Source organism: Camelus dromedarius, chromosome 8 (assembly GCF_036321535.1).
Source record: "Camelus dromedarius isolate mCamDro1 chromosome 8, mCamDro1.pat, whole genome shotgun sequence".
NCBI lineage: Eukaryota > Metazoa > Chordata > Mammalia > Artiodactyla > Camelidae > Camelus > Camelus dromedarius.
In genome coordinates, this window is record NC_087443.1 from 65,066,116 (window position 1) to 65,093,558 (window position 27,443).

Genomic DNA, 27,443 nt, shown 5'->3' on the forward strand with positions numbered 1-27,443 from the left:
TACTTATCGGCAGTGATAGGACTTGAACCCAGACCACCTGGCTGCAGGGTTTAGACTCTCAACCTCTGCTCTTTGCTGCTTCACAAATGTGTTGTATCTCCATAGGAAGCGAAACAGATGACACATCTTTATTGCATTTACTAAAAAGATTTTCAATTATTCATTATATAAATCAGAAGATAACATGGCTCCAATTTCACTAAAGCCTGGAAAATAAATGCAAACACACAGCCATGTGCGCACGCATGCACACACACACACACACACACCCCACATGTAATTTGGAGTTTGATGTCTGTTCTTTCTCAAGTCTAGCATCTTCTCCAAAACGCAGGGACTACAGACGTTCAATGCTATCACAATTTTCCTTTTGTTATTATTTAAAGATTAGAACTTCTTGGACACCAGGGAGATAACTTGCAACATGTTATTTCAAGTTCCTCGTCGCAATACTGCATAAAATCCCTCATAATAGGAACTTCAGTGAAGTGGAGCAGGTGTTAGCAGCGGATGATACAATCAGATTCCACCCTTATCTCGGTGCCTGCAAGCCCAAGCCTTTCTACCCCAGAAAGGGTTTACCAGTCTCTTGAGGGACAAAGAAAAGTAAACCTCAGAAAGGAGAGTGCTCATAATGGTAGGAATACCAATGCCCCAGGGTGACTGTAGCAATAAACAGGGTTTAGTGCATCAAAGGCATATGCTACTCGACATTAGAAAGTAATATCAAATGAAAGATTTTTATTGAATTGGCCTCTAAAACAAATTCCCAATGGCCACAGCTGATAAAAAAATTAGCTTTCTACTAAACATTAAATGGATCAATAATCTATTAACTCTAACCTTGTTAGCAGGAGCTGGCAGTACAATACGTGACCTGCCTTTTTAAATAAGTTGTCTTCAATGTCTATCTTTGACTAAAATAATTTTCTTTTGCTGTATTCAGCAATGATGTAGTTAATACTCCCTATTAACTCAAAAAGACTTTTTCCCCTTTTTTGAAGACTGTTCACCTTCAAGGCCTTTAAAGATAATTATATATGTACCATTTTATTCAGATAATAATAGCATGATTTTTATTTTATGGGCAGAAACTAGAGCAGAGACTCCAACAATAGTTAGTAAATATCCACAGTCATGATGAGATGTTATGAAGCCTTTGGTGACATATCATCTTCACAAAGTCATGGTCTTATCAGCGTAAATATTCTCATCCACACTCACCTTTAGGTGAGGGTGAGGAAAGAGTCAGCAAATGTCCATGCAGACAAAGTTCTGATGGGGAACTGCAGGGAGAATGGGAATAGGTTGATGGATTGAGAGTAGTTTTAGGGTGAAATTTTTATATTTATACAAGTTAAAATAGAGTTTATCTTGAAAAAGAAAAATGTGTTTATAGTGGGGAGGAAAGGTGGTGACTGCTAAGTAACATTGATTCTTTCTTTCTATTCTCTTTTATTTCCTTCCTATGACATATGACACCAAAAGCATAGGCAACAAAAATAAAAATAAACAGCAGAACTACATCAAACTAAAAAGCTTTTGCACAACAAATGAAATAATCAACAAAATGAAAAGATAATCCACAGAACGGGAGAAAATATTTGCAAATTGTATGTTTGATAAGGAGTTAATATCCAAAATACACAAGGAACTCATATAACTCCAGCAAAAAAAAAAAAAATTAAAAAATGGGCAAAAAATCTGAATAAACATTTTTCCAAAGAAAAGATATAAATGGCCAATAGATATATGAAAAGGTGCTCAATATCACTAATTAGGGAAATACAAATCAAAACCACAATGAGATATCACCTCATATCTGTTAGAATGGCTATCATCAAAAAAAGAGGCAAGTTATTGGCAAAGGCATAGAAAAAAGAAAATCCTTGTACATTGCTGGTGAGAATGTAAATTGGTACAGCCATTATGGAACACAGTATGGAGGTTCCTCAAAAAATTAAAAATGGAACTATCATATGATCCAGAACTCCCACATCTGGATATATATTCAAAGAAAATGAAATCATGTATCAAAGAGATATTTGCAACCCCATGGTCATTGTAGCATTTTTTTTACAACAGTCAAGACATAGAAACAACATAAATGTCTAATGATGGATGAATGGATACAGAATATGAGATACATATATATGTATATCACTTTGTGATGACATGGTTGAACCTGAAGGACACTGTGCTATGTGAAATAAGTCACACAGAGAAAGACAAATACTGCTTAAACTCACTTATACATGGAAGCTAAAAGAGTCAAACTCACAAATCTGAAATTAGAACTGTGGTTTCCAGGGGGCAGGGGGTAGGGAAATGGGGAGATGTTGGCCAAAAGGTACAAACTTTTCACTTCTAAGATGAATAGGTTTGGGGAATGTAATGTACAATAAAGTGACTATAGTTAATAGTACTGTATTGTATACTTGAAATGTCCTAAGAGAGGAAATCTTAAGTGTTCTAATCACACACACAAATGCACACACAAAAGGTAACTATGTGAACTGATGGATATGTTAATTAGCCTTTTGTGGTAATTATTTCACAATGTATATGTATATCAAATTATCACATTGTACACCTTAAAAATATACAATTTTGTCTGCCCAACTATATCTCAATAAAGCTAGAAAAAAAATAAAGTAAAATAAAATAAAACCAAAGACCTGGAGTGACTTCTACCTGATTGCATTGCTATTTAAAACAGTACATTAGTTTTCTACCTCTGCACAACAAGGTACTACAAATTTAGTATCTTAAAACAACACACACACTATCTCACAGCATCTGTGGGTCAGAAGTATGAGCATGGCTTGTTTGGGTCCTCTGCTCAGAGTCTCATAAGGCTTCAGTAGAGACGTCAGCAAGGCAAAATTCTCTTTGTGTGGGATTGAGTCAGGGGAAATCTGCTCATTCAGTTTCATTTCCTTGCAATTACAGAAGCCAGCATTTTGCGGGCTATTGCCTGGAAGGTGCCCTCATAACTTCAAGGCTGCCCATACCTCCTTGCTACATAGGCTTCTCCAACATGATCACTTACTTCATCAAGCCCATGAGGACAGATTCTCATCTCAGGAAGGACCCAGTCCCTCTTTTAAGGGCTTTCACTCCAGATCCACCCAGGATAGATCAGGATAAATTGTTTTAAATAAAAATTGATTTGGAGCCTTACATACAGCTGCAAAATCCCTTTTCACTTTGACATGTCCTGCTAGCTAGAAGCAAATCACGATTTCTGCCCACACTCAAGGGGAGTGGAATACAAAAGACATGAATATTAAGAGGTGGAAATCATGTGGCCCATCCTAGGATCTATTTGGCACACATACTATAAAGCTATAAAAAAAAGACACATAAAACATGCCTATGAGCCTCCAGTCTGCTCTAACTTCTGCTATGGTCTAATATCTCAGTGGAGACCACAGCAGGAGAGCTCCTGCAGTGTGCTCAGTGGAAAGAGAAGTCCAGCCCCTCTGCTTGACCTCCCTTGCTTTTCATCTCTACAGTGCACCACGGTGGGGGGGGGGGCAGTGCCTCCCACCTAGAGGTTCAATTCTGCTCTACTTCTAAGATAAATCCAGGCTTAGAGCAGAAAAGATTAATGTATTTGCATCCTTTCCCCTTACTCTCCTCCCCAAATTCAGTGAACCTTAACTAAGGCCAAACCATTCTTCTTTGGGATTTCCAGAAAGGTAAGATTCAGTGCTGACCATTAGACATCCTCATTCTCAAGCCACATTCCTTGTTATTCTGATACCACTGAATGACTTCTGGTTCCCCAGCTGTGTCCCAGTCCTCTTCCGTGTGCTCAGACACCACCCTCCTGATACTTTCTACCATACTCCCTCAGTATTCATAAAATACAGCATCTGCATTAGTCCTTTCAGAAATTACATGCAGGCACTGTCCTCAAAACTTACGCACAGCTTGCTTCTTGCAGTCCAGTATAGCATGGAATGACTCAGGACAAATTTATCAGTCCAAATGGAATTTCTAAACTGATAGGCTTCACAGACCGATTATTAAAAAAAAGTCTCTATAGCCTAGACACAGATGAACAAATGCTCTTAGGATCGTATTAAAATCTGTGGTTAGTCTGCCAGAATGCAATTTTGGTGTGTATAAATGCATTTGACAGAGCTGAGTTGGTTTTTAATTTCATTTCTGTCAAAAAAATCAATCAAAAAATAGTTTTTATGAACCTATTTGTTAAATGCTCAGCACTATACTGGAAGCTGTAAGGGATTAAAAAGAAAAGTAAACCACAGTTTATGACCTCAAAGACTTTACAGTCCAGTTGTGGACACACACACACACACCATTCATGAAACAAGAGTACACAATAAAAGATGAAAAATAAATAATAATAGTTGCTATGTATTGTGACTCTACAGAATTAGGCAAAAGTGACTTTGCAGGCTTACAACAATTCTGAAAGTTCTCACCTATTTTTTCCTATTTTCACAAAATAGGAAATGGGTGGCAAGTGGGCAGAGCCAAGTCTATCTGATAGCAAAACTGATGTTATGTCCACTAAAAACAAAACAAAGCAAAATAAAACAAATGCAAAATCCTGGTTCCTCATCAGATTCTTAATTCAGCTCTGGTTTGGCCTTAAATAGTTTTTTTAGGATGTCAGATGTCTTGCACAGCCAAGGGGATCTGAACTAAAACATTAATTCATTATATAGCCCAAGGGCTAAATAATACATACTAAGAAAGTTCAGTAGGGGAAAATTTCTAGGAGGTAGCTGAAAAGAAACAATTTTCCCTATAACAGGTGTTTCCCAGCCAAAAAAACTTAAATGTTAATCAACTTCTTCCAAAGTCATAACCTGACTTCAGGTCTAAGAAAAGTAAATGAATGTATAATACTAATATATACATATTATTCATGAAAGTTTACATTGTATCTTTACAAGCATTATTTCATTTTAAGTATCACAAGAATTTGGGAGTAAATAGGGGTAGTTGTTTTATTTATTTATTGCCTGTTGAGAAAACCAAGGACCAAACTTGCTGCAGGTCACACAGCTATCCAGTGACCAAGCTCTGTGTTCATTTCATTACTTGCCTCTCACTGGCCCACTCCAATGTCCCTGCAGCTTGATGACAGCCAGGACTGACTACATATCTGTGGGGCCCAATGCAAAACAAAAATCAGAGTTCAAAGTGTATCAAGAATTTCAAAGGGTATTAGGAATTTCAAAACAGCAACTGCAGAGTATTAAACCAAGTATGGTGTCCTTCTAAGTAACTGCACAGGTGGCATGCCCAAGAAGCTGGCCCTGATGACACCACTGCAAATTAAACTGTGAAATCAACAATTCAAGGAGTTACTAATTGAATAAGGCAAAGGGTATGGGTGTATTAAAAATAATCACTTCTCTAGGAAGCACAGCAAAAGTACCTGTGACAGATGCAATCCAGCAATCCAAGCTCTATGATCATAATCACTCTCCTCTAATTATTCAGAAATAAATATAGGAAATGCATTTTGGTGGAATAAGATAAACACATTTCTTCCCAAGTTACTTACTGAACACATTAATATGCATTTTTTCCCAAGTGTAATGAACCGATATGCTTCAGACTATGACAAGATGAAGGCATCAGAAAGTATTCAAGAGCAGGAAAACCATCATATTAACTTGTAGCTTTCAGCACACTTGCTCTGTCTGGCCTCTGCTTCCAGCATGCCAGTTCATAATAAACAACTTCAGGAAGGGAGCTTACACAGATGCTTTCACAACAGAGTGAACAGCTGAAATAGGAGCTTGACAGTGCTATCAATGAATAGCAGATGTTTGCAAGGAAGCTGGGATCCTCGGTTTGAATTTCCAGAGTAACATGAGCTTCTGGAATGTAGAGAAGCTCACTGTTGTCAGTCACCTCTGTAGAATCCCTGAACACCATACCGTGGAACTAACAGGGCATGTGAGCCAGCTCCATTCCTTATGAGGGAACAGGAAAGAACCAGCACATTGCCTTCTTGTCCTGTGATCTCGTACTTCGATCTTACTAGAACACTTCTTAAAACTGGGATTCTTGTCAAGAAAACTCCAGAAACGTTTTTGAACCAGGAAATGTGCATTTGGGGAGTGAAGAAGAGAAGGAAATGTTCCTACATGAGTAAGATGTTTCTTTCATTTTTTTTTCCATTAAAAATAAGCTAAATGTGTTCTGGGGACGGAAAGCATATAAATCAATCAAACGTGAATGAGGGAAAAGTTACACAAATGTCCATTTTATTCTTCAAAACAAGTGTGTATAATTTACAATTTCTTTTTGTACATCAGTCATCATCTACTCCATTTGAACATGAATATAAATAGTTGCTTGTCCTGGAGTTCAGCCAATCTGTATTTGAATCCTCAATAGCTACTTAATATCTGGTTGCGTTTGGTTAGGAATATTAGGTTCTTTTGATTCAGAGTAACAAAATCCAACTTAAGCAAATAGGAAAAGAAACTACGGTGTCTTACTAAATCAAAGAAATAGCTGAATAACCAGGTCACAGGAAGGGTGAGAAACAGGACAGCTCCAAGGATCTCCTCAAATGGACTTGGTGGATCTTCCCTCTTGGTCTTTTCCATCACAGCAACTTGGTTTCTGCTGAAAGATTCAATGGAGTTCATGCAGAGAATGTATCCACAAACTGAAGTCTTCTGATACAGGCGATGCTAACTTGAGTGGGTTTTATTGCTAAGCATCACTTGAGGCTCACACACCCATAAATCCTTAAATGTTCACAAATGTCCAGAAGATGTGGAACATGACTACTAGTTCTAAGACAGAAGAGTTACACTCTCAGGTTCCTTTTGCTTGCCTGGCTTATTGTGGATGGACAAGAGATAACATAGTTGAAAGCTCGAAGACAAAAAAAAAAAAAGCTGTGTACTACAGATGTGCTTAATTAAGACAAGTGTTACCCTGGAGATGATTATAGGAAACAGCACAATATAGTGATAAAGACATGGGTTTTCTAACTGAGATACAGGTGGATTCAAATCTGAAATGACCCACTCCCTGGTCAGCTGTTTGAAATTGGGAAAGTTATAAAATATCTATGAATCTCAGTTTTTTATTAATAACATTATTCTCTGAATGTTAAAATAATGCAAGTTCTTTGTGGAGAACTAAAAACTATGTAAAGTTTCAAGACATACATTATAATTGACCTGTAATCTCACCCCCTGGGACTGACAGTTAACACTGTGATATAATTCTTGTAAATGTTCAATCTATGCATATACAAATATATGTACATATATTCTTCACAATCACTGCTTTAACTGCATGCCACAATGTTGAAGTTTTGCTTCATTTTCATTCAATTAAAAGTATTTTGCTTGGTGATTTCCTCCTAGGCTCATTAATTATTCAGAACTGTGTTATATTATTCCAAGTTTAATGGATTTCCAAGATATCTTCCTGTACTGATTTCTAATTTACTTCTGTTGTGGTCACAGAATATACTCTGTATGACTTCAGCCTTCATAATTTACTAGAAGTTGTTTCATGGTTCAGCATGGGGTCCATCTTAAGTGTCTCACGTGCACTTGAAAGGATTGTTTTCTGCTCTTATTGAGTGCTGTGTTCTATAAACATCAATTAGCTCGAGTTAGTTAATGGTGCTATTGAAGTCTTCTATATCATTACTGTTTTTCTGCAGCAATTATTAAATCAAATTTTAGAGTAATGTTTTGAAATCTTCAATCATAATTATAGGTTTATCTACTTCTCCCTTCAGTAATGTCAAATTTTGCTTTATGCATTTTGAAACTACATTGTTGTGCTTACACATTTAGGATTGTTATGTTTTGTTGATGAACTGACCCTTTTGTTAATGTGAAATTTTCATTTTTACACCTGGAAATCTTTCTCATTAAGAAGACTACTTTTTCTGGCATTACACAGCTACTCTAGATCTCTCATGATTACTCACTGTATTAAATACATTTTAAATATATTTTTAGCCCTTTTCATTAAACCTTTCTGTGTCTTTTTATTTATGATGTGTTTTTTGTAAGTTCAGTGTAACTGGATCTTCTTTTTAAATCTAGTTTTACAATCTCCATTTTAATTGTTATTTAGTTATCAGGAGTGTTATGTTTAAATTTACTATCTTGCTTTTTATTTTCTATACATCCAATCTTTCCTTTGTCCCTTTTTTCCTGCCTTTGGAACTAACAGAACATTATATTTCATTCTAGCTCCACTGTGGCTCCTTAATTATACATCCTTGTTCTGTTTTGTTAGTGGTTGCTCTATGCTTAAAATTTGCACATTTAACTTAACACAGTCTATCTTCAAGTAATATTATACCCCTTCATGTACAATATAAGAACCTTAGAACAGCATAACTCTGTTTCTTCCTTAGTCCTTCATGCTGTTGTTGTCATACACTTTAATAATTTAATACAAGGCATATTCTCCTGAGGTTTTATGCCAAGTCCCTCTCCTATAAGCAGTCTATAAAGGTGGCAATTTTCAACATCCTTACTAACCTGTTGGAACTGTCACATTGCAAAATTTGTGCCAATGTGATATTTATCAAATGATATACCATGATTGTTTTATTTTTCACTTCCCAAATAAAATTTTTGAGGCTGAGCATCTTTTCATTATTTATTGGCCATTGTGTTTCCTTTCTGTCAGCAGAATGTCCATATATTTTATACAAATTTCCATTGAATTGTTTCTTTTTCTTGTTGATTTGTTTATTTATTTATTTAATGAATTCTGGATATTTATCCTCTATTTTACGCATTGCAAATATTCTCCCTGTCTTCAGCTTGCCTTTGACTTTGTTTTCTGCACTTTTAGATAAACAGAGGTTTTGTTGTGTTTTTTTTTTAATTTAGTGAAGTCGAATTTCTGAATATTTTCCCTTATGGCTTGGACTGTCTATGTCACTATAATAAATTCTTCCCAGTTCTGCTAAAATAAGTAGTCTTCTGTATTTTCTTCCTAATGTTCAAAAAAATTGCTTTTCCCTAGTAGGTTTTTAGTCTGTTCAGAATTTAACTTTGTAGTCACCTTTTATCCCTCTTCTTACGTACCCTACACAAGTACATTCAGTGCTCCACCCCCTTCCCTAAGTCCTGACTTTTTATAGTCCAGATAAGTGATCACTTCCTTCATGAAGCTTTCTTTGACTTCTCCAACCCTCAATGATTTTCCCACCTCAACTTCCTAAGATACTTATCACTGAACTTGGATAGTAATTTATGCCTATGCATGACAGTGAATTAGACAGACACAGCATTCAGGCAGATCATCTTAATGAATTAAATAGGGCCGGAATTAAAGGCTGTAAAGAGAGTGGGGGCTGGACTAGCACATGTCTTTTCTCAAGGGCAGCTGCTACTTGGCTCCAGCCAATTATTTCTATTGGTACAAAAGCTCAGTTGCCAAATCTACATTTTTTCAAACAGAACCTAAGAATCCAAGAATTTTTATGTGAAATGTTCTGACTTATAAATACTGCCAACTCATTTAAAGATATTTTAAAAGCATTGTATGTGTGTGCTTGGAGGGGTGAAGGGAGTTAGCTCCTGGTCAGATTCAGTCATACCACTTCCAATCTCTAACCTCTTGTTTAATTGCTGCTAATCAGTTGATCAGTTTAATTTTGCCTTCAATTAGATCATAAAACCCTTGAGTAAGGAACACCCATTTTGTAACCACAACAGAAGCTGTCACAGAGAAAAGCCTATGATAAATGCTGGATAAACCGTTGACTGACTATTGATTGACAGGTGACACCATATGCATACCCTGAGCCAAAGTACCCTCCACAATTGAGCACTAGGGAGAGGGCTGGAGGGGATCCTACACTGAGGCACTATGGCCAAGATGCTGCCCACCCAGTGTGTGTCATTCTAGTGAGACACACATGCACAGAAAATAGATCCTCCCAAAGTCAAGGTAGTCCTCCCCCAGGGATGGGATTCCAGGTTACATTCCGGACACTCTGCCGGGACTAATTCAAATTCAAGAGCTGTTAAGTACCAGTGGTCTGTGTAGTACAAAGAGCAGATGCCCAGCTCTCAACGAGGCAAACAGAGTTGTAGAGAGAAACAGAAAAGGCTTTCAATTCCTTTGTCTTTTATGAGAATAAAATCCTGACTCTGAGTAAAGTCATAGCATGGCCATTGTTATTTATTCATAGTCCTGGGTCCTCACTCTCAGAATCACTAACTCCATACTATCATGTTTACATGTAGCCTAAGGAATGAACCAAAAGTCCATCTCTGTAGTGAAGGCAGGCTTGGACCAGATTCAAAGCTTTAGTTTATACCTCAAGAGCCCTGGCTGAAGTGCCTAGCCTCTCTGACCCTCTGTCTTCTCATCTGTAAAGTAAAGTAAGAACAGTCAGATTGCAATTCCTTTTCAGTGGAAGCAGCAGTCATGTCAGGAGTGGTGAGGAGCACAGACTCAAAGCAGGCATGAATTTGTATCTACCAGCTGAGTGACCCAGGGAAAGTCACTTAACTAACCTCTCTGTGCCTGAGTTTCTATACCTACAAAATGAAGACAAATAATAGAACTTAGCCCACTAAGCTGTTCTAAAGATCAAATGACATTATACCTATAAATCTTGCTACAAATAATAGGTTTCAGTTCATGGGTGGGAGAGAAATTGGTAGACTGTACAGAATTACTATGATAGGATCTTTTATTCTAGTCTCCAGAGCAGTCAGCACCGCCAGGGTTTGTTTCATCGTTGTTGTGTTGTTGTTGTGGTTCCTTCCCCAGGATTGCACGGTCATGTGAAAGATAACTTCTCAGCAGGATCTATTTCTGTTAAAAGCAAGTGTGTTCACTCCTCTGAGGCCACACAACTTTCATGCTTCACGCCCACTTGGAAATAAGCCTAGGCAAAGCACTAGGAAAAGTGGAAAAGAAGCAAATCCTCAACTATGCTTAAGACCTTACATACAAAAAGTCCTAAAGTTTTCTAAAAGTGCATTTCTGAGCATGTTCCTCCACACTGCAGGGTGTCTGAATATGCCTCTATGTTGCCTTCACATCTCTGTAAATGTGGAAGGTCTGTGTGTGTGTCTGTGTATCTTGTGCTATATCTACACATGTGAGCTCGTGTGTGTGTGTCTCGGTTTATAACTGTGTGTCTCTCTATGAAAATGCCCGTGCCTGTGTGCATGTGTCTCTGTGTCTGTCTGTGTGTGTGTGTCCTTTTTTATTATGTTCTAGGATTGTGTCTCTATACCAGGATATATGTCTATATGTGTGTCAGGAACCACAGTTTCTAACCATGGGTGTGTGTGTGTGTGCATGTGCATATGTACCTCTGTCTGTGATGTGTGAGTCTCCCGTCAGGGTTGTATGTGTATCTGTTTTCTGTCTATGTTGTGTCTGTCAGTAAAATTTCCTATTTGTATCCCACACCAAATGGGCCGTGTACATGTGCATTTGTGTGACAAAGGACAACTTTAAACAACTTCAATTTAGCCCATCAAGTTATTCTGTGCTGTTGTTGGAAAACACAGGCCATTGGCTCTCAATCTATCTGCATGAGTTCTGGGGATCTTTTAGAGAAATACTGATGTCCAAACTCCACTTGCAGAGATTATAACTGCCATTTATTACTCTGCAGTGGAGTCCAGATACGAGATCTTTGTGAAGCACCCAGACAGTTCTAATGTGCAGCCATGGTTAAGAACAACTATATTAGGCAATTGGACAGGCCTCTGAATTCTCCCTAGAAAAATGCAGGCTGCTTTCCTTGCCTGTGACATCAATAATATCAGGAGGAGAGGCAGGGAATTGTGAATAAATTATCCAGTGCAAAAAAGGACAGATCTTCACTTTCTGAGGAGGCAGGCACTCTACCACAATGGACCCTGTGAGTCAACAGACTGCAAATTAACCTATGAAAATAACTGAGGAGGAACTCTTCTCTAAACCCAATCCTTCCTCCATTCCAGTAGACATTTGTTCCCGTTTACATGTATGTCTGTCTAATTTAAAAGATGTAGTGCTACCTTAATTTCTATATAAACTCACCATTTACTGGAAATGTTTCACAGTCCAAAGGAGGATTTATTAGCATAATAAACCAAGTGCTTCATAAAAATTTAAATGTATTTTTGAGCGTTCTTTACCACGGAAAAGTGTTAAAAGAGTGAGGGTCCAGAATGGGACAAAATCTCTCATTTCTGGGAGTGAAGATCTAAAGATGAAAATGAGAAAGAATCCAGTAAGAGGAGGGAAGGAATAAACACTCATATGCTTGGACTCTGGGAAGCAGAGCCACCACATTCCATAAGATGCTTTTGTACAAACTAGAAAAAGGTAGAAAAGGGAACCCTCCTACACTTTGGTGGCAATGTAGTTTGGTGCAGCCGTTAATTGAAAACAGTATGGAAATTCCTCAAAAGACTAAAAATAGACTTAACCACTGCTGGGCAATCCCACTTCTGGGCATATATCCAGAGGGAATCTTAATTCAAAAAGACACATGTACCCCTCTGTTCACAACAGCACTATTTACAATAGCCAAGACATGGAAACAACCTAAATGTCCATCGACAGATGACTGAATAAAAAATTGTGGTATATTTATACAATGAATACTACTTAGCCATAAAAAATAATAAAATAATGCCATTTGCAACAACATGGATGGACCTAGAGATTGTCATTCTAAGGGAAATAAGTCAGAAAGAGAAAGAAAAATATCATCTAAAAATTAGAATCTTAAAAAAAAACAAAAAAAAAGACAAGCAAACTTTTTTGCAAAATAGAAACCAACTCTCAGACATAGAGAACAAACTTGTGGTTACCAGTGAGGGAGAGAGGTGGGAGGGGATAAATAGGGAGTCAGAGATTTGCAGATACTAACTGATATATAGAGAATAGATAAACAACCAGTTCATGCTGTATAGCACAGGGAACTACATTCAATATCTTGCAGTAACTTATGATGAAAATGAATATATGTATGTTCATGTATGACTGAAGCATTATGCTGTACACCATAAACTGATACAACACTGTAAACTGACTATACTTCAATAAATATATATACATACATATAAAAAAATTAGAAAAAGGCTCCCTTGGCCCAGAATTGAGACCCCCACACCTTCTGGGCAAGGTGCTTTGTGATTTAAATCCTGTTTAATGAGGTGGGAGCCTGTTGGGGAGGATCTTATGGAGGGAATGGTTATTCCTCTACTTGCAACTCCTAGAGAAAGGCTCTGAGAATCTGAGGACCATCCACCCATGTAGACAGATTCACATTTAGGCAAGAGAGAGGTAGATAATCAAACAGCCCTTGGGAAGCACTACTGCAGCTGGCGGAGTACCTGGAACTCAGCTGGTCTCTCTGAATATTTGTTGAATGAATAACTGAATGAATGAATGAATTGCCCTTTAGCAATCTCATGGACCTAAACAGGCAATTCAGAGGGCTCTCTCAGCCAATTAAAGGAAGCACAAAAAGTTGACAAGAATACTTTCTGAGGTCACTGACTTTCTCACCAGAACCTTCTTGTGCAGCAAAATATGCATGGAGAAGTTAAGAAATATGCTGCTGTCCCCATTGAGAGAAAAGTGAAGAAAATATACAACCCATTATGTATCCAGAGTGCATTCTAAGGAAAAGTTAATTTTAGAAGATGGGTGGATTGCCTGGAGAAGTTTAAGGCAGGGAAGACGGAAGCCTCACAGAATTTTAGAGCAGGAATTGGCCCTGGAGACTGTCCAGTACAGTCCTCTCGTGTAGTTGAAAGTTTGGTGCCCAAAGAGAGAAGAAAGTGTCCTCCAGCCCATCAGCCAACTGGTGGTGGACGGCTACTGACCCCAGCTTATTCCATCATCATCTGCTACTCTTTTCATGCTCTCCACTCCATACCTCCCTTGAGAGCGGCTTGAGCAAAGCTATTTGGAGGTGCAAAGACAAACTGGCTGAGCCCACTAACCAGTGTAAGGATCATTACAGCCCTGGGGTTTCTGCTTCCCCGACTCACCCAAACTTTTAACAGAATGATCAAAATGACTCCTCCTTTAGGAATTAAGAAAAACTCCTTTTTTTCCCCAGGCCTGCTATTTGGAACATGGGCAAAATGGTCACAAGCATAATGCAAACCTTATCTTTAACAGGAAGAGTTTGAGATTACCCTGTTACTACTTAGCCTCTGACTCAGGGTGACAGGGAGTGGGTAAGACCAGGTGCCTGTATTTTATGATGAAATCAAATCTCCTTGTGAGAGTTTGGAAGCAGAAATATATCAAATAAAATATTTTTCTCTGTAGGGTGCCCCCTCAAAATTTCCTAGGAGTAGTCCTAAAAATCAGTCATCATTAAAAGTTGTATCAAGCAAACTGCCAAATTAATCCTACTGCCGAGTAGATTCAACAGCCTTTTATCTGCCCCCAAATTCCAGTTATCTCTTACACACCGTTCTCTTTCCACCCTACCCCGCCCTCTACACACAAAAGCTTGTAACTGCCTCCCTTGAAAGCAACAGGCTGCCACCCACTGGTGAGAAATTATCTTGGAGAAACCACAAGTTTGGATCTTAAGACACTTGAAAAGGAATTAAACAGAAAGTGACCATTAAAGAAATGTTCCCAGGATTCAGTTTCTTAGGACGGGAGAAAAAAAAATACTAATAAAAGAAATGAGAACATTAAGGCAGAACCTATAAGAGAAATAATTTTTCCTTGGTGATTCTGCCACTCTGATTTCAGTACCTGCAGGCACAGCATACTCCCACATTCCCTTCCTTCCAAGAAGAATAACAAGTCTCAGGATTGAAAGACCTTATTTAATCTATACCTCTTGCATCCCCTGCCACACCCACCCCCATCACAATTTCAGTTTGCCCAGTCTGCTCAAATTTTGGACTTGTAACCTTGTTAAGAAGTTCATTCCATGTTTACATATTCCTATTTTACCTTCCTGCCTTGTGAACAGAAAAATCAGTGGAAATCCCAACTAGTAAACAAAATTAGGGAACAATGTTATTCTCTCTAGTAATCAGAGAAGTAAAAATTAAAACATTAAGGAATTGTTTTTCATCCAGGAAAACAGTAGAAATATTTGTCATTGATAATACCCACCAGGTAAATAAAGATGCAATAAAATTAGCACTTTCATACACTGCATGCAGTGCTATAAATTATTACTACTTTTCAGGAAAGCACAGTTATATACAGAATTCACGCCCTTTGACCCAGTGCACATATTTCTTGTAATTTTCAGAAGAAAAAATAATACAAGGAAAAACAAGTAATAGACACAAATATATTCATTGCAGGTTTGTTTTGAAATGACCTACTTCCCTAATAGGTCAAAGATATATAACATTGTAGAGTTTGCTTATAATGTTAAATTAAAAAACAGAAAATCAGCCCAAATTTTCCTTATAAGCAGCAGGAATCCCTTCTGGTTGGTTTCACCCCAAAATTATATTAAAACAACATTACAAAAGTGTTCCTACAAAAGTGCTCCTTCTTGAAAGAGGTTCATGGAAACAACTCTGACAAGTACTAAAGAATATAGGTTGCTGATCACTTCTCAGATCATACCACTGAACTAGGTAAGAATTTAAGAACTCTAATGAAGAAACTGGTGGCTTCATAAAACTTCTAACAAAAGATCAAGACAAACAGGAACTAATTACATGGGACTAAATGAATTGAGGAGAATGACTAATTCTTTTTAGGACTTTTTTATTTGAAACATTGCTGGATTTTTTAATATTTTAACTTTCCAGATTTAAGGAAACTTACTCGTAGGCTATCATGACTCATAGAAATTTGACATAGTGTATCTTTGTAAGCAAAAGTGAAGAATTTACTTTTTCCCTCTGCCTGATCCCTCCGAATTTGGAAACTCTCAGTGAGTATTCTTATTTTTATGGCAGTGTAGTCGTTTGCATGAGTTGGCTAAGAATCTGTTCTTATAACAGGACACAACTGGAAACACTGGCGACAATACCAAGGATTTGAATAGAATGTCATATTGGAGAGAGATATACATAGACTCAGATATGACCAGACAATTTTAAGGAAGTACTTGGAAATATAAGCCTAGTACCTTGCTTACAAAGTTCCAGCAGAGTAATCTTAAAAAGAGTTTATATGGTCAATTATTATTCTTGCTGTATTGATATAAATAACCAGGCCATTTCAATTCAAACAAATTAGTTTTACCACAACTGTCTGATAAAAAAGGTAGGAGGGGATAATTACGGAGAGAGAAATTAAGTTTGCACCTTTGTAGATATTAGATTCTTATCCTGTTAATTGTCTTTAAGGTTCTGTTATACATCTGTGAGCTGGACTGGATTCTAAACTCTTCTAGTTTTCTCAAATATCTGATGAGAAATCTCCAAACTAAACATTTCCAATTTTCTCCCAATCTTCTGATTTGGAATCAGTAAGAACAAAGACTGACCTTAAATCTCCTTGGAAGGTACTATACAAGGTCGTTCTCACCTTACTCAGATGGCACCCGAACTTCAGACACTCAAGGTCTAGATACAAGTCTTACAGCTAAAGAAGTCTCCACCTGACTCTGTCCTATACAAATGCTGGAGACTTCGAATCAAATTCACCAGAAATTGAAGCAGAAGTCAGCTGAAGGAGACAGCTTTTCCAAGATGTCAGGACCAGGCCTGTACACCTTTTTCCCACAGTTACTTTTTACCTTATCCTCTCCCTCTTTTTCTTGGAAAGAAACACTCTTATCCAAATTTCTCAGTCCATTACAAAAGGGGGAAACTTACCTAACTGTTGAGCTTGCCATCAGAAACTTCGATCCATTCTTGACAATGGTAACCATTTAGTCCACCCTGAAAGAAATTTTTTCACTTATCCCAGGTGTTACTGTTAATTTCACCCAGTGTTCCCTTGACATCAGCTACAAAGTAAGATTTTTGAAGTTTCCCAAGGTCCACCCCATTAAGCCTCCCTGGCCACTTTAAATAGGAACTACCTGGGGATATACATGACTCCAAGATTGTCTCCATAGGAAGAATAAGTGCCAGTGAACACATGATCAGAAGTCTCTCCTTAACACTGGAAGATCTAGTCAAATCTACAGCCAAAGCAGTAACAGACCAAAAATGACAATTTGACTTTTTGTGTAAAGTACTTTCTGACAGTGGCATCGCCCTTGATTATCTACTTGCTGAGCAAGGAGGTGTCTTTGTGATAGCAAATACCACCTTTTGCACATGGATAAATACCTCTGGAGAGGCAGAAATTTAATTACACAAAATCAAGGAACAAGCACAACAAATTTCCCCTGACACTCCATGGTCTTTTGATCCATTTAGTTGGTTACCATTATAGAAAGTAGATTTGCCATATTACTTTTAACTCTGCTTTGCATAATGATTTTTAAGGTCTGTACCTGTTGCCTGTCAAACCTTTGTATAAACGTGGTACCCAACAGGGTAATGCTAGATCTGCACTTCAGCATAAGCTCTAGCATTTACAGCCTAGATAGGATATAGACTTTGGATGGGAAATCCCTGAGGATTCTCCCTCATGCCCTTCCTTGTTATTCAAACGTGGCTTCAAAGGTTTCCAATCACTAAGCACTTTCCCTCTGTTGTGGGACATAACAACCTGGTACCAAGGGACAAAAAAACACTAAATATGGACAACCTGACTCTTGATCAGGAAAGATTCTGATTAAAAGAAGGCAATGTGAAAATAAACAAAAACTCATTTAAAATGGAGTCAGGAAGGGAGAGCTCTCACATACGTACCACTCATTGCTGCCTGTATAACCAGCAGGAAGAGCAATGAAAATTATTTTAACACGATAGAATTGGATAGAATTCCTTGTGTAAAATTCTTTGGGTCTCAATTTCTTATCCACGATGATAAGAATGTTACATTTCTTCTGATACAAGAGAGGGCATTTTTCACATGGGAATCTCATCTCTTGCTTTTAAGAAAAGGAAGGAAGAGCCTTCCCTGCCACAACAACAATGCATTAACTACCACTTGCAGCCAATAAGAAACCACCACCACCTTAAACTCTTGTTCTTCTCCAAAGAACTTTCACTTAAAACAACCCTCCTCAATTTCTTCCTGAAACCTAGTAAAACCTGACCTTCCTTTCGTCTTTTAAAACTTGTCTGTGATTCATCGTAGCTTGCCCGTCTGAAACTGCAATTCTGTGCTACTTCAGAACAAACCCATTTTGCTCGTAAAATAACTGGCTATTATATTTCTGGGGTTGACAAGTTCTATATTCACCTCCCTTCCTCAGTGGTTTCCTCACTCTTGCAGCTACTCCTCACACAAACTCCCAAGCTTTCAGGGTATCTCGTAAAAAGCATAAGATAAAAATGTACCCACAGTGGGAGAGCAACATCTTCCATTCTTGATGCCATCATCAGAACAGTTCCTGGCACATGGGTTGTGTTCAGTAAGTATTGATAATGGTGTTGGAGTATTGAGTATAGTTAACGATGGTGGCTATCTCCATACAGCACTAGGAGCATGGGAAAGGTATCATAACAACTCCTTACCCAGAGGCCCATGAGGGTGGGTAGTGCAGAACACCTTACTGTGACAGAGAACAAATCTGGATTCAGAAACCACATTTCAAGTTTAGTTGACAGAGCCAATCTGAACACAGGTTTTCCTGACACCCCTCTGGGAATGTTTCTGGCAATTATGAGACAACTGAAAATACCATGAAAGGTACCTTTAGTTGGTGCTAATGTTCTCAATGCCTGGAGAACACTTTAAAATGGCCTTTAGTGATTGCCTCCAAGATGTTTTTCTTTTTGTTTTCAGAAATTTAAAGTTTCCAGAATCAGCTTAAATTGCAACCGTTGTTTCAGGTTGAAAAGATTCAGAATTTTCTCAAAATCAGAAAACTTCCCATGAAAAGAACAAAGACCGCTGGTTTCCACCTGCTGTGTGTCTAGTCTAAGGCCACTCATGGCCACTCTCACCAGTTTCGGCCTCCTGTAATCCAGCAATCCCTTTCCTCCTTCCATAAAGCTGGGAGGACTATGATTTTGTGCTCTTCACTAAAAAAGGTCAGGCAATGGTACAACAGGTCTTTGTTGTCATTGGTATGGCTTATCTTCCTAAGACTGATCACACCAGGGAACAGTGGCTCATGTACAGGCCACTCTCCATGCTGTTGAGAAGATGCTGCAGAGTTTCCTCCCTGTAATTCCTGTGTTGCAGGCCATAAACAGGGAATCTCTTGGGCAGACTGTCCACTAACATTCTCCTCCCCTCTAGGCGGAAGACGGAAGAAGGGGTGGAGCTCTCTATCTAAATCACCCTACAAACAGGATCCTTTAACGGGAGCCCACCAGAAAGGGAGAGTCCCTGAAAGGAAAGTCGGCCTGTTGAAAATTCACCCTTTCATCTCTGCACTCCTGACACTTTGATGCTTTGCCTGATTTGTGATCACGGAAATAGGTCACAGTGTCCGCTCACTCTTAAGTTTTTACAGGATTGGACTTTGGAAAAGAACACGGGGACTGGGTAGGATGGAGCTTGTTCTTGCAGAAGGAAATACCACTCCTGTGGAAAATAGGCAGAGGCTTTACGTCTGCAGCACCTCCTAAGTTCAGAAGCCCAATCTACGCACTTCTTCCAAAAAACTACCTAGCAGCTTTAACCCTTTCCACACTTGTCTGTCTCCAACCCCATCACCTCTCTTCAGGCTGCTGTCGCGGCCAGGACAGTGGACCAAGGCTTAGACGTGTGTGGAGTCACCTGGCAAGCGCAAAACAGATGCTGACAGGCCTTAGCTCCTCCCGCTCCAGGCGGGTGGCTTGGCCTGGGTACCGACCGCGCTTGCGTTCGGGCTCTGGGCACTCTTGGGGGTCCGCAGTCCGTGTCCTCCCTTTGGCCCCCTCAGTACAGGCAGCTCATGAAGAGAGGCAAACGAGTGGCCAGGAGCCAAGCCTCGTGGCTTTTGGTGAGTGAGGGAAGTCCCCTGGGGGTGGGAACCCTGGTACCACGCGACCCACCAGGAGCCGCCGCCTCAGTCGCCCGGGACCCAGAGGACCCAGAGCCCCACGCCGGCGAGGAGCGCGCTCAGCCTGGCCGAGGAGACGCCGGCCGCACCAACTTTTCCCACCGCGGGAACCGAGAGGAGCGCGGGGTTGGGGGGTTGGGGGGGTCCTGTACCGGAGGGAGCGGCGGGAGGCCCTCCGCTCGCCCGCTGGGAGTGGGGGCAGGTGCTCAGTACCCCATCTCCATCCAAGTGAGGCCGCGGTGGCAGCAGCCGGAGGCGTCGCGGCCAAGGGGCGGCCACCTGCGCCGATAAAGGCGCCGCCGCGCGGGCGAGAGCTGGAGTCTCAAACTGGACGCGGCCGCCTGAGGAGCGCACGCGCACGCGCAGCGCGGGGAGCGGCGAGGGGTCCGGCTCGGCGCCCGGCACCCCGCACTGCGCCTGTGCGGACTGCGGACACGCTGGACGCGCCGGGCGCGCCGGGCGCGCCGCCGCTGCCGCCGCCGAGAGCCCCTAGCCGCTAGCTGAGGGGATCTTGACCTGACCCAGAGCACAGACTGTGCTTCCTCCCCTGGGCAGAAGATAATGTTAATCAATGATTTGTGTATGCTCCTGTTCCTGAAAGTGCTCCTCTCTCATGCCGCACCGCATTCCGTTTAAAAGAACGTTTTCCTGTTGGCCACCTTCTACAGGTTTTGCGGGCGTGTGTTTTGGTTTCCTCAGAACGCTGCAAACTTCTTGGGAGACAGAAAGACGGAACTGCGAGCTCCAGGAAACAAGGCGCTGTGTTGGATTTTTCTCACTTTCGCAGCCCTACTTAGAAATGTGCCGAACACCAAGGATGAGACACAGATACCCCAGAGGTACCAGTCACATTGGTCTTGTTTTCACCTTCAGGCGGAACCCAAAGCTGGTGATATGTTCCTTTTTATGACTTGAAATGAACCTAAATGAAGTTAGCCAACTTCAGCTCAGTTCTAGATTCTCTGCCACTGATTTGTAAAGGATCCTTGCGCAAGCCACCGCTCGGCTGAGCTTTAAAATGATAGGGGTTGTATAGGTGATAGAGTCTCCTCCAATAACTAAAATTTTGAATTGTTTTATCATATCAACCCAGAACCTCAGCTGATTTAAAAAGTTCAGATGAAAATCTATGGTGGATGAATATGTTTTAAATTACTAAGTTTTTAAATTAAAAGCTAATTTTTTAAAATAGGGCTAAACTGTCTTGAAATTTCTGAGTCCTCACAGACTTTATAACACAGCTATTTCTACATAATAATTGGACGGCAGCTATCTATAACTAAATTAATGAATACCAGGATGATTAATACCTATTACAAACAATAATAATAATACAGTTCAAATGTGTGTGTGTGTGTGTGTTCCATTGCTATTTCTGTGGTCACATCACTGAAAATTTGACCCCTGTGTCTATGACAGGTCTACCTTGAAGACAGTATAGGAATTGTTCCTCATCGAAGTTTCCAACAGGATTTAAGAAAACTTATCTTACACAAACTTTCCCAAGGCAGAATTATAACAAAGTTCCCTGACTCATAATTCTTAAGAGCACTCCAAGGTAAGTACGAGTAGAAGGGGAGCAGCCTTCTCAGCCAATGAAGTTGAGTGTGTAGATATTTAATAGAGTGGTGTCTGACATTAAAGGAACCTGGCATTTCCACCCTTTTGTGGCCCTTGACTAATGGCTCGTCCTTGGAACCTAACTCTGTCCCCTTCCATAAAGGTAACAACGTCTGGTGGGCTCTGGCCTCTACATAGGAGAGAGGACAGTAGAGATTCTCCCTTCTCTCAGATTACAAGTGTTCTTTGTGAAATCCAACGCAGTCATTCCCCTCTCCTCAGAAAGCTTTGCAGGATCACTTGCTTAATGCCTTCTCTTCATGTCCAGCTTGCCTCCTTCCCAACCTGGATAAGTATGCTGGAGTTCTTCCAAGAGAGGAAGAGCAGATGAAAAAATAGAACCAGGATAGATCCCTAGCCAAACATGGGACTGGGAAAAGCAAATAGAAAGGGGATAGGCAAGAAGAAATCAGAATATCTGAAGGCTGTTAGCCAATACTTATTTTGCCTTAATATGCTTACATTTTAGTGTAGGACCATTGCTGCTTTAAAGTGTTTTTCCAACATGAAGTACTTCCTGTGGAAACTTGATGAAAATACAGCTCATTTTTCTCCCTACAAAGGTTACATTTTTCATCCTGAACTAACATGCCCCATAAATCCCCTTGGAGAGGGGATGGTTGAGATCCATTTGAGAGGAATTCACTGAGGCTTCCTTGGGTTTTTTTCATCTCCAATTTTAGTTTTCCATTTAATCAGAAAGATCTAGATTAAATTGGTTCCAAAGTTAATTGATTGGTTTTTTATTTTTATGGTTACTACTGTTACACTACTTTTTAATTCATAAATCTCTGCTCCCTTATTGCCTCTGTCAATAGGCAGAAGGTTAAAAACACCAGTAATTCCCCCAGACACATCCCTTTTAACAAAACTACCAAAGAAATAGCTTAATCAGCTAGAGATGTACACTTTTATTCATCAAATTTATTTTCATCCTGTCTTCTCACTAACTCATGATAACCTCAGTTTGGTTCAGAATGGTGAAAAATAGTTCAGTCACTGCTTAGTGACTTTATCTTCAGATGAATAAGTTGGTTTTTTGTTTTGTCTTCTTTTTTATCAAGAAGGCTCTGTACTTAGATAGTGCTGATGGCAGCTGACAATCATGTGGACTTAAAGCCCTTAAGGCATGCTGTACCCTCAAGAGCTTCCTACAGTAGATTTACTTGACAATCAGAATCCCAAGACAGTTCAGGGCTGTGAAATAAACCCAAGGGCAATGGCATATCTAATTCCTATGTCTCTGGATAGGAATGGTGCAAAGATGAGGAAAACAATATTAAAAGATTTTGAAAAAAAAATATGGGCGAAAGATGTGATTGAATCATAGGATGAGTAATAATTTTTATCACAATTATTAATTATTGTTTTTCATCATCTGTACCTATGTTACCAATTATAATGCTGTGCTAACTCCTAAGCCCTCTAGTATATGAGGGTGTTTGCAGCATGCTTGTGGATTTACATTGCATTTTCGGAAGGTGGGCTTAGTCACTGGAAGTTAAGATATGAACTGTAAAAAGAAAGAAGCCCTATCCAAACCTACTCCCAGAAACCATCAAAATCATTCTTTGACAATCAAGTCTGAATGTCGGTCACTGCCGCAGCCTGCTGTTAACTTTATTTGCTTTCTCTATATCCTTCCTTTTAGAAATTGTTCTTCTCAGATTCCTCTTGAGGGGAATTGTGGGGGACTGTTAGTCAAGGGGCACTGCCTTTTCCACCGGAAGAGTGGGAAGGTGGTACAACACAGGCCAACTAGAGGCCATTCTTACAGACTGGATTTGGATGCTGGGTGAGGGAGGGTTTCTTTCCTTGTAAGATTACAAGAGGTAATGATCATATAAGCCAGGATCTTATTCTTTTAAACAAAAAAGACAGGGACTGTCAGAGAATAGAACCATCAGGTAGGGGGGTGGTAATTAATTCTTTATTTTTGATAAATATAAATTGAGTCCCTAGATCCATCTATCCTGAAAAATTGGAGTTATCTAATAAATTTCTTTTTCTTTTAAAAAATCTAAATATGGATCTGTAAAGGTGAATAACTCAGATGTCTGCACAAAATTAAGAAGTACATAACTTCAGAAAATTCATGAAAGATTAACTCTTAGATAATTTCATAATCACGGACCAGTCCAAAATTTCTAAGAACTTGAATCATTTCACCATCTATGTTGATTTTGGTTCGTGATTGTGATCTAAAGCACTGCAAAAATATGAAGTGATTTCAGAACCACCTTTGGTAAATGTTTACACACATATATTTGTCTTGGAAGGCAAGACGCCTTTGCCCATCTCCCTGGCCCCCTTTTTTAAAAAATGAAAATCCGAGTCTGTTAAAGATAGAAGGTTTTACCGGAAGGTGGAGAGTTACTTGAAGAAGAGAAGAGTGCAAAGCTTTTCTGAAGGCAGGAAACAATGTCCCCATTCTGGGGGAGGAGAGACAACTCTCCATCCCTGGGCGGGTGAAAGTAGGGGTGCTGAGACATCTCCTAGGCAGGCTCCAGAGAAGAATAGATGGCGAAGGTCAGCAGGATAACGCCCCCTGTACCAGGGACCCAGCTTCACCCCAAAGTATGGCATCCCACAGAATGAATCAATAGGAGAGCGCCCCCTATAGGCATGGACACTGAGGATGTCAGTAGCCAGCGTGCAAGGAACGGAGGGGTGCTGCCTTCATTTTCTGGACATTACCTACATCTCAAGATGCTAGAATAGTTCTGTGGATGGAGGGGGCCACCTAATGACTGAAATTGAATTTGCATCTAGTCCAGCTGGATGATACATGGGGCTTAATTATGTTGATTTAAATGAATGAAAGTAATATTTCTTACATTCTGAGCTAAGAGGCTACCATGCATAGCCATTATGAGTACTGGGTGTAATGTCTGCAGTCCCAGTCTTTGATAATTAGAAATCCACATGTGATAATTGTTCTAACACTGGCATCATCACAAGTGTCTACTGAAGACCATTGGATATCCACAATACCCATGTCTCATCCCAGCCTAGACACCAGGAAATTATGGTATTCTTAATATCAGGAATTAAATACACGTATTTTCTTGCATCTTTCCATTAAAGAATCAAAGATGTGAATGAAAGAGAAACTGATTTTCAAACTTATATCAAGTTTAGGCATGCATGATGGGACCCATTTCCTGTAATCCTTGCCAACACTTGTAATTTGTAGACTATTTAGTATTTACCAACACAACATCTGCCAATTAATTAAGGGCTACTGCTTCTGGAAAGGCAAGGATCTTCTGGCCCTTACAATCCAAATCTGAGCAAATAGGTAAAGGTTGTGTGAGGGAGGAGAAGGAAGACACCTCGATAGGGGGTTGAGAAAATAATTTTCTTGTGAGGACTAGATCCCGAGGGGGAGAGAAGAACAAATGTCAATCACCTCCTCACTCAATACAGTCCCAGGACACAGTATTGATTTATTTCTTTTGGGTGAATGTGATGACTTTGACCTGCCCCAGGATGGGAGGTGTCAGCCTCTCATGCTTGTCAATCTTTACTGAAGACTGAGGATTAACTGTGATGTGCATCCCATTCTGGTTTAATGTTGACACACAAGAAAATTGTTTTATTTCTCCACTACATTTGTGGACAGGATTTCTTGGTTGGGAGAAGTTTTTGTTTTTAATTATATTTCTTCCAACACTTTCCACATGCAGTCAGTGATTGCCACTTTGAAAAGATGAGTTAGAAGTGGGGAAAGGTGTGTCCTCAGTCACATTTTTCTCTGAGGATATAAATAAAACGGTCTTATAAACCAGAGGAAGGTGTCGGTATGCTCCCAGCATTCTGTCTCCTACTCTTCTTTTGTCTGCATGTTGAGGAGGGGATGCCTGTTAGACACCTCGCACATTTCATAGAAGGTGGCGGGTCTCTTCAAGGTGGATGATAACTAGAGACAATAGAGGTCATAAATCTGGATGTCTTCAAAAGCACATAAACTCACGTGCTTCTCTGCTCACTCTTGAGAAGTGAAGGGCCGTGGGAAGCTCTCTGGACACACGCTGTGTGGTAAGCATATGAAGATTGTGTGCCTCCTCCTCCCTGAGTTTCACAGAGCTCCCATCTTGACAGGTTGTCAAAGCTGCACTCCAGTCACTTCCAATTCCTTACGAGAAGAGAGATTGTCTTATCTTCTTGTCGAGACCCAGTCACCCAGCTCTTTCTTGGACCCATTCATTTACCACTCAATTAACTATTTGTTACTTGAAAGCAAAATAGCGTAGTGTGCATCCTTGAATTGCTGCTAGAATTTAAACCCAGCTCTGGTGACTTTTAGGTGGGAACTCTGTGTTCTCACAAGTAATGACATTAATGATAATAATGCTTCAGAAAATATTTGCAGTAGGCACATTATTTGATGAATTAAATGTATGTGGGAGTAACCTTTACCTCTTCATATTGCTTGATTTATATCTTTTTAGTTGTCTTCAATATTATTATTTTATTTAATAGACAATACATCTTAATCGTTTAGGAACTTTCTCTTCTCTCCTTTATTCTCTAAGAGCCAATCAACAGGTTTCTCGAGTGTCCTAAGACCAGAAGTCCCCATTTCCCTTAGATTCTCTAGAAAAGTGAAATGATCCACAATAGGCCAAGAAAACGAATGCACTGGCCCCTCTCTGCCACTGTGCACAGAATGAGCTGGGTCTGACTCTCCAGAAAGTTCCACCGTGTACAGAGATTCCACAAAGGGAACCCATAAAGAAGTGGGCTCTCCTCTGTTTTAGAAAACCATTTTACTCTGGGAATTTAAACCGTGATCCCAGCTCCCCAACAAACACCTGCTGTTCATTGATAGCACCATCTGGTATTTCAGCTCCTCACTCTGTTACAGAAGCTTTGTGTGGCTGCCTCCCCAAATTAATTATTCTATAACAACTTGTTTTCTGGAAGCACTTGCCAAATAGGGTAGTTTTGCTGTAAGCTGCTAATTTGATGCTTTGCCCCATGCTTGAATGAGCATTCCTGTGCCTTTCCTTGGTCATGGTCTGAAGTGTTTCAAGCCATTATATTTGAGGGAGTGTGAGGCAGGGGAAATGCATACTAATGCCCTGAGCAAGTGGCTTGGGGAAAAAAAAAATGTGTTTATCTGCATTTCACAAGCTCATGAACATGAATGGCCTAATCTAAATAATTTATTTAAAGGGATGATTATGATAATACAGGCTGAGCTATACCTGTCATAGGAGCTTAAAAAGTGCTTCCTATGCTCCTGGAGAATGTCATTCTAAGTGAAGTAAGCCAGAAAGAGAAAGCAAAATACCATATGAGATTGCTCATATGTGGAATCTAAAAAGCAAAAACAAAAACAAAAACAAAAAAACAAAGCATAAATATAAAACAGAAATAGACTCATAGACATCGAATACAAACTTGTGGTTGCCAAGGGGGTGGGGGGTGGGAAGGGATAGACGGGATTTCAACATTGTAGAACAGATAAACAAGATTATACTGTATAGCACAGGGAAATGTACACAAGATCTTATGGTAGCTCACAGAGAAAAAAATGTGACAATGAATATATGTATGTTCATGTATGACAGAAATTGTGCTCTACACTGGAATTTGACACAACATTGTAAAATGATTATAAATCAATAAAAAATGTTAAAAAAAAAAAAGTGCTTCCTAGAGTAGTGATTGCTTTTAGTATAGCCATACCTTTGACCCCACTCAGCAGTTTCTTCAGTTATTGATCTCTCACCATTCAATTTGCAGCAGTGCCATGAAGCTCCATGCCATGGCAGCAGCCAAGTCTGGGGGATGCCAT

At 39.7% G+C, this 27,443-nt stretch overlaps 1 long non-coding RNA gene across 1 annotated transcript in view; it reads right to left on the bottom strand.

The window, feature by feature from the left end:
- LOC116155675 (uncharacterized) overlaps positions 1-20,255 on the bottom strand; it is a 234,673-nt gene extending 214,418 nt beyond the window's left edge. Inside the window, exons 1-2 of the long non-coding RNA XR_010382056.1 lie at positions 20,170-20,255; positions 16,779-16,844 (exon numbers count right to left, since the gene is read on the bottom strand). This is a non-coding gene — a long non-coding RNA (uncharacterized LOC116155675). The remainder of the gene's footprint in view (positions 1-16,778; positions 16,845-20,169) is intronic.
- Between the last annotated feature and the right edge of the window lie 7,188 nt (positions 20,256-27,443).